This window comes from Mus caroli, unplaced genomic scaffold (assembly GCF_978045245.1).
Source record: "Mus caroli unplaced genomic scaffold, Mus_caroli_1 scaffold_7, whole genome shotgun sequence".
Lineage (NCBI taxonomy): Eukaryota > Metazoa > Chordata > Mammalia > Rodentia > Muridae > Mus > Mus caroli.
This window is the reverse complement of record NW_028227262.1, coordinates 47,534,615-47,544,070: the sequence shown is the minus strand read 5'-3', so window position 1 is coordinate 47,544,070 and position 9,456 is coordinate 47,534,615. Positions and strand designations below refer to the sequence as shown.

The 9,456-nt window shown below is 43.6% G+C and overlaps 1 long non-coding RNA gene across 1 annotated transcript; it reads right to left on the bottom strand.

Moving 5' to 3' along the window:
* Positions 1-1,041: 1,041 nt before the first annotated feature.
* On the bottom strand, positions 1,042-8,668 carry LOC147003866 (uncharacterized). Its single transcript, XR_015047502.1, has 3 exons — positions 8,600-8,668; positions 8,406-8,484; positions 1,042-1,536 (listed from the first exon to the last, which is right to left on the bottom strand). It is a non-coding gene; the product is annotated as an uncharacterized LOC147003866 (long non-coding RNA).
* Positions 8,669-9,456: the final 788 nt, after the last annotated feature.

Here is a 9,456-nt window from a genome sequence, read left to right as displayed (position 1 = left end):
ATGATGACTGAGGAAGCTGCATCTCCCCAGCTCCCTGCCCAAGTAGCAGACAATTCCATGGAAGACTTGCTTATTGTTTATGTAAGGAGGGAGGGGCCGTCATAGACATGGTAACTTCCTGGGCTTGGGAAGCTTCCATAGCTTCCTGAGTGCTGTGATGCTCCCTCTTCCCTCCTGAAGGGAATGTTTTACTTCTGTGGAAATGAAAGGGCTCCAACTTAATCTTGGAATAACAACAATGGAATCTTTGCAGTCCACTTGTAGATGCCAGCCTCTCAGGAGAATAGAAAATAGCTTTGGATACCTCATGACCCTGATTTAATTAGTCACTGTTTAGAAAATACAAATGGCTCAGGCATTCTAATGGATTATATTGCAATGTCCATCGTGAAATCATTCATCTTTATTGATTCGTTTGACGTAGCCCGTTTGGAGTCTCCGTAAAGCAAATTCTCTGTGGAGTGCAAATGACTGTCCTTTATGAATCCACACAAAGATGTCAGTTTAGTTTTTTTTTTTTTTTTCCTGATGGTAGATCTAGGAGACAGATTGAGCCAATTGAAGAAGGTACATCTTACTGTCTTAAGACATTTCTGTGTAGATGTCCCCTTCCTTCAGGTAGGTATGAAGAGTCATCTCTCTGTATTTGTTTTTCTTGTATTTAGAATCCTCTTAACCCTTAGCACAAGCAGTTCTCAAGTCTCGGGTCATGACCCTTTTGGGGTTGAACAACCGTTTCCCAGGAGTCATATATCAGATACTTACATTATTATTCACATCAGTAGCAAAATTACAGTTATGAAGTAGCAACAACAACAAAAAATTACGATCAGGGACCACCACAACCAAAGGGTTGTGGCATTAGAAAGGTTGAGAACCACTGCCTTAGCCTATGTGGACAGTGATCTGTGAGGTTTCAAGGCATAATTAGCATCATAGGCCTGCTGACCAGGAGCCCCCATTCTACACAGATTGATTGTCACAGTAAATAGAAAATTATAGGCCTAGGACTCCATGATAGACATTGGTCATGTGTGTAGCTGTAATAACACCATCCCCAAGAAGATTTCCCTTCTTCCCACCAACAAGACATATGCATACAAAGTAGAGAATGGATCCCATCTTCCTAAGGACCTAGTAAGGATTGAGGCACTGTCACTGTTGTTCCTACCACCAGGAGACAGTCTAGAGTTAGGGGCCAAGGAACACAAAGGCACCATTCTGAGTACCTCTGTGCACTTCCATCCTCCCATACTTGCGATGGTTCCTCTCTGATCACCCTTTCCTGCAGAATGCCTCCTGAGATTTAAGTCTTCTTCATGTCACATGAAACCTTCAAGTCGATTTCAAGCCAAGGATGATAATGCTTATATTGAGGCTGGTGTTGGTTTCTTTCATCAAGCAAAACCTGGAAATAGGGGTTCCAGGCTGCGGGCAATCCTCTCAGAACCCCAGGTACACAGCTGTTTTCCTACTCTGTGTCTCTGCAGTTCTTCATGGTTCAAAAGTGTTGTTTGACTTCTTGCTCCCACATACCTGCCAATAGAAAAGAAGAATATTCAAGAAGGGTCACCCATCAGCAGGAAAGAAGGCAGAAGACTCTGCCTCCAGCTTCTTAGAACAGATTTTTCTAGAAGTTATACATACTGCTTCTACTTAGTCACATAGTTACATCAAGGTAGTAGGGAGACAGGGGGGCATACTCTTTATTCTGAGCAGCTGTGTCTCTGCGAAAAACTGGAAGCTCTAGTGATAGGAAGTGAAGGAGAAAAGACTCACAGGCAGAGAACCAATGTTTTCTTCTTCATATCTTTTCTTAGCAATCATTAAAGAGAAGGCTTTATGACTTGTATTTAATGATATATGATAAATCCTTGTACTCATCTAAAAGAGGGTGTGGTGTCCACACTGTAGGTTAGAAGCTAAAGCTGAGGAGGTTTGCTTTTCTAATAAACCAAGTCATGCCAATAGTGATTGCTATTGCCTTGAATAACTTATGTGGACTTTGCCCACTGATGCCAAAGTTAAAGCCCCAGAAAGTTAGCTCTTCTGCACCCAGTGTTATATTTGAATAAATATTAGGAAACTTGTTTAAGGCCATGGTAAGAAGGAATTGGTGGTAGGAGCTCAGTCTCCTGTTTTGTCCCTGTCATCTTTCCCCAGCAGTTCTGACAAATGGCTCTTTTCTCAGTGGCTTGGAGTTCCCTCCTTTCACTGTCCCATAGTTACAAAGGGGAGAAGTCTTGTGAGTTTGGGTGGTTTCTCCCTTCCAGGCTCCATCCACCCTAAACCACTGCCCCCATAACTTAAGAACATCTCCTTATTTTAGCATGATCTAGTTAATGATCTTAATTACAAATAGCTCCAACAAGTCCTTTCTCCCATGTAATGTAACATACATCTTTGGGGAGGGGTGAGCATTGCTTCATCTACCATGGATGGTGACTCATAGTAAGATGACCCTTTTACATCACAGCTCAGTGCACATGTGCAGTAGAAAGCTGAAATGAGTCCCACCAAGCAATACTTACTTATTCTATTCTATTTTATGACTTCATTTTTAAGAAATGGTGGTCATGACCCAGAAAATTGATTTTATGACCCTAAGGCTAATAAGAAAAATCACAGCCAAACCTTCTCCATTTCCATTGCTATTTCCTCAGTCCTCTCATCCCCCTCTTTTTTGGATTATTATGAAAAGATAGGTCCCCAAATGCTGCCCATGCTTCCTATCCTCCTCTGTTGAGGCCCCAGCAGAGGAAGCTCTCCAGTTCTTACCCAAGGCCTTAATTATGCATACACTGCTTGATCCCAGCTGTTCGAATCCCCTACAATCACCAAACTAAGAACGTTGTTTCTAAGACCTGTCTCTAAACGATGCTCCTTGAAATCCCAAGGCTATACAAAAATTCTAACTTCTAAGATGGCACATCATTGTAGCTTTGATCCACTAGTAGTCTGAGACTCTGAATAACTTTGAAACTTCACAGATGACAGTCAGAGAGCACCACGATCAATTAGGAATGTCTGCTATGGATTTAGGAAGAGGCATAGCCCAGTGGCCAGGCTTTTGCCATCTTTGGGGCTAGAGGATGTCTTTCTTTCCAATTAGGATAAAAATATCCATGAACGAATAAAGTCAGAGGGGAGAAAAATAAAGCTGGGCTGGATAGGACTTTCAAGAAGAAAACTCTATCTTCTGTTTGTGTGAAGAACACGATGAATAAGATGGCAATTTGTAGGAGGCGAGGGAAGAGCGATGATTTTTGTCACCGGGGAGTGTAGAACTGGGAAGGATACAAATCACATCCTTGGGCTAACAGAATTCTTAGCTCATTAAAGCCTATTGCTGCTTTTACAACCATCCCCAGCATCATGAAACTCTGCTTTATCATCTCGACAGCTCTTCGAATTTCCTTGGCTCTTTCTCTGTCTTAGAGCAGAGATCACAAGCTCATATGCCAACTGGGAAGGCACAGCACAAGAATGGTGTCTGGTGTCAGGTTGCCTGGACCCAAGTTCCAGCTCTGTCACATTGTATGACCTCGATGCTGAACAACTTGTTCAACCTTGGGGTCCTCTGTTTGTCTTTGAATGCTGTTCACATTCTGTTTGGGTGCCGGGAAATTGGAAGACATTTGTCATTGGATGCCCGTGGATATTTCCCCTCTGCCTTGTCAGGTCTTTTAAAAGAGTCACTGAGATTCTCAAATGTGATGAGCATGTTGTGACTGGTAAGTGGCAGTCATCACAGCGTAGTTAGAATTGATGGCTCTTGTTTGTATCACAGCTTTGCTGAGCTTTAGGTCTTTCTTTATTCATGCATTTTCTTTAAGTGCAGAGGGCAGGTCAAGGAAAAGCTTTACTTGCTGTCTCTCTTGGTGCCTAGCAGAGTGGACTAAGTCTCACATACACCCCCACCCCCACCCCACAGTCTTCTCTTTCTCAAGGAGTTGTAGGACTGTCCCAGTGCATTGTTAGATATGTGCCATTAGATGTGTTGACTTTGCAGAAGAACATCTGCAGGACTGTCTGATTAGGTTTTCCACAGTACTCCTCCCACCTCAATCCCCCTCCAGCACATGGCTCCCTCTGTAATACCATGCCTGGATCCATCCCCGACAGCATCAGTTGAACCAGTAGATAAACAATTGCACTCAACACATTTTAACAAAGGATTTCGGTGTACCAAGTTTCAGCGTGCATGACTTGATAAAAATCAGACATGATTCCATCACCTTGAACTCCTGCGGTTGATTTTATGTATGTGTGTGTGTTTGTGTGTGTGTATGTGAGAGAGAGAGAGAGAGAGAGAGAGAGAGAGAGAGAGAGAGAGACAGAGACAGAGACAGAGACAGAGACAGAGACAGACAGACAGACAGACAGACGTTATCCCTGGTGGTGCAGGCCTGTAATCTCAGCCTTAGTGGAGAAACTGAGGCAAGAAGACCAGGAGTCTTCTCTTGGCTACAGTCAAAGTTCAATACTAGCCTGAATAGCTTAGCAAGACGCAGGGTGCATAAAAAAAATGCAAAAAGGGCCAGGCAGATGTAGTGGCCTATTCCTGAAATCTCAGCATCTGGGAGTCAGAGGCAGGAGGATCACTAATTTGATGCCCCTCATCCCACCCCCAGGAAGGCTATGTAATGAGACCCTATCTCAAAAAATCAAAATCCAAGACAAGCATATAATTCCTCAGGGTAATGTGGAGACTGTATGAGAAAGGATAGGGCTCTGGGGACATTGCAGAAGGCTCTGTCTAGCTTAGGGTAGTCTAGAGAAAGATTGAGTGGATGGCCAAAGGTGATGAAGAATATTTGACCCAGATAGTCAATCCCTGAAAACCTCCCTGACACCCTACTTTCACATTGCAGTCCAAACACTGGGCTTTGGCATTTCTAAACAGTAGTGGTTTAAGGTTGTAGGGAGCAGCAATTTTTGAAAGTATTGTAGTTTAGTCCTTGTGCCTGCCTCCCTCCAGCGTTTAGTGGACTGAAGAGGATCAACGAGCTATAACCACCAACGCTTCAGACACGATGTTGTGTGACTTCTCAGACTAAGCAATTAAGACACCATGGCTTTGCTTTGTGCTTTGTGCTTTGGACAGTTTGCTGTGAGGGCAGCCAGTGGCTATGTTGTGTGGGTCCTTAAGCACTTGTGGGGAGACCCACAGAGGGAGGCACAGAAGTTTGGGTTACCATTCAGAGCCATTTCATGAACCCTTTGGGAAAGGACCTTCCTGTTTCACTGGGGATACTGTAATGGCAAGGACCTTTCTGTCACTGGAACTCCTGGGTTGGCAAAACTGTTCCCACCATGAGCCAAAAAGTAAAGAAAGGGCCAGCATCGTACAATGCTCCTCAGTGTCACCCTTCAAGGACCTAGCTCCCTCCCCCTAGGCTCCATAGCCTCCCAGTAGAATCATGAACTGGCAACCAATTGTTCATCTCAGGAGCCTTTGGGAATCTTTCAAGACTAGAACAGTAGCACCCACCAGACTGGCCAGCCATGACAGGAGACATCATTTCTTTCCTGTATAAACTTTTCCACAAGGGTGCTTATACTTCAGTGTGTCTTTATGGTATTGCTGCTAGATTCTTCAGAGTGATCCAAGTGACTTAAGAATGGATAGAAATGACCCACAAGGGGCCTGGGAGATAGTTCAATTTGGAAATGTACTTGTATGCAAGCTTGATGAGTTCTGATTTGATCTCGAGATTCCACAAAACACCCATCCTTCCTCACTTCCTCCCTTCCTCTTCCTTCCTTCCTTCCTTCCTTCCTTCCTTCCTTCCTTCCTTCCTTCCTTCCTTCCTTTCTTCTTTCCTTCCTTCCTTCCTTCCTTCCTTCCTTCCTTCCTTCCTTCCTTCCTTCCTTCCTTCCATCTGTTCATCCATCCATCAATACAAACATACCAAAAAATTGTTGACATATCCTGGGGAGATAGAGAGAGACAAACCCTAAGATGTACTTGCCAGCCAGGCCTTGGCGCTTGTCAGGGTCCTAGTTAGTGAGAGACCCTATTTCAAACAACAAAACAACAAGATCAAAGGTGCCTGAGGAATAACATCAGGGTTGTCATTTGGCTTGCACTCTCGAATGCACACCCATCCTGCCCCCCAACACACACTATTTCTCAAGTACTATCACTAGGCCATACCCCCTAAAAGGTTACACCATCCTCTTCACTCTAGGAACCAAGCCTTTACCACAAGGGCCTTTAGGACATCTTCTGCATGCAAACCCTAATAGTAAGGAGGTATTACCAGGAGCTAATTATGGTCCTATGGCCAATCCCATGGCTTACCCATGACAGAGCTGCCCTTTCTATTGTATTCTGGAAACCACCTGGACTTAGGAAATAGGAATAAACTTCAGAGATGTAAGAGTGGAGAGAGGGATTTTTGGACCACTCAAACTGATACGCATGTGGGTCATCCGGGGCTGCTGGTTTGGTGGGGCTGGGCTGGGCCTTGACTCTGCATTTGTGGCAGGCATGCAGTCCCCGTTGCTCCATCTGCTCCAAGGCCTCTTCCATGAAACAAAGATATAGAGGACTTGAGGAATGACATACAACTACCCAGGAGACCCTCTGGGTCCAACTCCTCCTTAGAAAGCTTTGAAGATCTGATTTCTCTGAGCCTAAGTGCTGACGAAGCTGTAAAAGGGTTGGCACTGGGGACTTTCGCCTCATTTTGGAAGCTGCTAGCCAACTAATTTGGTTTAATCATTATAGGAAAATGCAAACAGAAAGAAGGCACACGGCCCTTGTGTACCTAGTGTGTTTCAGGCTGCCAGACCTCTGGACTCTGGGCTGTCGCTGATACTCCAGGAAGGATTTATATGTGGAATAAATATTCTTAAATCTTTATAAGGTGCCTAAAATATTTATGATTGTTTTAGTTTGGTTTGCATGGCATATTGCCCTCTTACATTAAGTAGTTTTTACGCCATCCAGCTCTGCCATTAATCACTCCAGCCTGTTCCCAGCTATCCTAACCAAGGGGAGATCTATTACACTCCACGGCCGGAGCCAAATGATCTCATTTCTCCTTTGGCTGTTTCATCGAATGGTTCATAAACTGAGGGCTATTATTGTATTAGGAAGACACATTGTGGTTCTCTGGTGTCATGCTGACATGTTTACGTTTCTTTTCCTCCGAAGAAATCATGATTACAATGGAATATTATTTCACAGAGGATGTTTTATACCAATTTAGGGCTTATGAAATTAAAAAGGGGGACAGCTAGTCTCCCATAAATGCTGAATTGGTAGGATCAGTGTCACCAAAAGATTAAAGCCACCTTGCTCCTCTCCCCTTTGTTTGTGGAATGGTTTCAAAGAGCTGTTGGAAAAAAATAATAGGGATATTTGTTTTGTGGAGATCGATCTTATAGGGAGAAGGAATATTGAGGGGCTATTTGTAGGTGGATTTGGGGGCCTTGGCACAGAGCATTTGTGCCTGCCATTTCCCTGTCTACTGAGTGTGTGCGTGATTCATAAATACGGTTTTCTGGGTGTTTCAGAGTCAAGTTAAACTCTCATTATTTTAATGTTAAGGAAGATTTGAAAATGACAAATACTACTTGAAATTACAGGCGAAGGAATGGAGAAAGAACAAAACTACTTCTTTTTGCTTAGGTGTGGTTTGGTTTGGTTTCAGTGAAAGAAGTGGGTATAATCACCTTCGTGCTAAACTTCCATTTTCTTGTATTACAAGGTGACTTCAAACAACAGACTTGGAAGCTAGGGAGATAGCATATCTTAGCAGGTAATGTGTTTGATGAAAGTGCCTGAGGATCTGGGTTTGATCCCCAGAACCCAGATGTAAGAGTGAGGGTGTCCACAGCAGTGCTCCATGCCATGCCTGTCGCCCTAGAGTCAGGTAGGTGGGGGGCAGAGGATCCTTAGGATTTGTGAGCTCACCTGTTCGAAAACATCAGGAGAGCAAACAAGGAAGAGACCTGACATGGACTTCTGGCCCCCACAAGCATAATTGCTCCGCTTTCCTCAAAGAAATACACACACGCAATGCACATACATCAACTTCCATGAAAAAAAGAATCCACTAACTTTTTTGGTTATACTACAAATAAATCAAAATTTGATACATGCTAAGAAAGCGATCTACCGTTAAATCACTCTCTACCTCCCGCTCAGTGTCAATTTTTGTTTTTTGAGACAGGACCTTGAGTCGCCCAGGTTGGCCTCAAACTTGCTGTATAGTCAGTCAAGGCTGGCCTCATGTTGTGGATCGTCCTGCCCTGCTCTCCCAAGGGCTGAGATTATAGGTATTTGCCAGCGTAGCAGGTCCAGTGTTATGTCATGTTGGGTCAGTTGAAGTGAAAAGGCAAACCTTTGGCTTTTTTCCTTATAAAAATTGCCTTAACTTGCCAAAACTCACCTTGGATTATGTTAAATGTTCCGAGTGTTAATGGTTCTGGAAAGAGATATGATAATGTCTGCTTCATTCATAAGGGAATCTGTAGAGAAAAATCTAAGTTTAGAAATAGTTTTTGCAAGTAGGTTCTTTTTTTCAGTTAAGTCAGGGTAAGTAGAATATGTTATTCACAAACCCCTTTCTTCCCCCATCCAGACCTTAGTTCACGCAGGAATATTTCTTTGTGTTTGGCTGTCTTTTTGCATTATTATAGACTGACAGGAACCACATGGGACTCATCACCATGTGAACCTGCTCAGTGTGCAGTGGTATCGAAACATGCACTTTAGCCACCAGGGAGGAGCAACAGTGGGTCCAAGTCCAGTCAAATGGGCTGAATTATAATCCCTGGGGAGCCTTCCATCAATGTCTTATCAGGGTCACATTGTGAGTATAGAATCTAAGGGTCCCTGTTTCTCTTCATCCTTTGTCTTACAACTTCCATTTTATTCATCATTCTTGCCAGAGTCTCTTTAAAGAAAACTGACCAAAGACTAAGTTCAGGATTGTTGACTAGAATTCAAAACCTAAGTTTCCTTCTAGAGATTCATCTGTCTTTCTTAGCTACTTATGTACTTGAGAGATATGAATTTGCCTGTCTTTTCTTTGCCCACTCCTTGGTGGTCTGTCCGCTGTGCCCTCATCCTTGTGCCCATCCTATAGGGCTCGGTTTGTTCTCAGTAACAGTTAGACCAAAGTGGAGGCTCAATGTCCATGCTAGAGGTTGCCAGTCTAAAAGCAGTCCATTAAAAATACACGGAGGCAGATGGCTGAATGCAAGAAAGTCACAGCTGTTCAACGTGGCACCACTCACTGGTACATGCTTTCAGCTGAGGTATCTGAAGCTTTAGGCAGAAGGACACATAAATGGGTGTTCTTATAATCATACACTTCTTAGCTCTGTCCTTCCTTGTTCCCTCTCTTCTTGGGCATCAGAAAGTGCAACACTCAGCCAGCCTGATAATACCCCTGGAGTGGTCTTATTGATATTATGAAAAGTGTTTACTGTGCAGAA